This window comes from Penaeus monodon, chromosome 21, assembly GCF_015228065.2.
Source record: "Penaeus monodon isolate SGIC_2016 chromosome 21, NSTDA_Pmon_1, whole genome shotgun sequence".
NCBI classification, from domain to species: domain Eukaryota; kingdom Metazoa; phylum Arthropoda; class Malacostraca; order Decapoda; family Penaeidae; genus Penaeus; species Penaeus monodon.
In genome coordinates this window covers 41,937,267-41,937,499 of record NC_051406.1, presented here as the reverse complement: position 1 = coordinate 41,937,499, position 233 = coordinate 41,937,267, and the positions used below count along the sequence as shown (strand labels likewise).

The 233-nt window shown below is 61.8% G+C and overlaps 1 protein-coding gene across 1 annotated transcript in view; it reads right to left on the bottom strand.

Moving 5' to 3' along the window:
* Positions 1 to 233, bottom strand: part of LOC119586503 (myocyte-specific enhancer factor 2-like) — a gene marked incomplete in the record, with an annotated part of 157,797 nt that overhangs the window by 71,927 nt on the left and 85,637 nt on the right.

Sequence of the window (233 nt, the reverse complement as noted above, 5' to 3'; positions counted from 1 at the left end):
CCGACCCTACCTCCCTCCCGCCCCCAGCCGCGGAGATCAACAGCGGCGCCGTGCAGACAAAGGTGGGCAAGTGGGCCTATGAGTCGCGGACCTGTTGCTCACAATGCCGTCAACTGGCACTCCTCGCTACAATGGCAATCCGCCCCCCACCTCGCCGAGTTCTTTGATCTTCGAAATCTCTCGGAGGCGCTCTAGGACACAAGCACGCGGATTCCTCGCAGTCAAGCAGATGG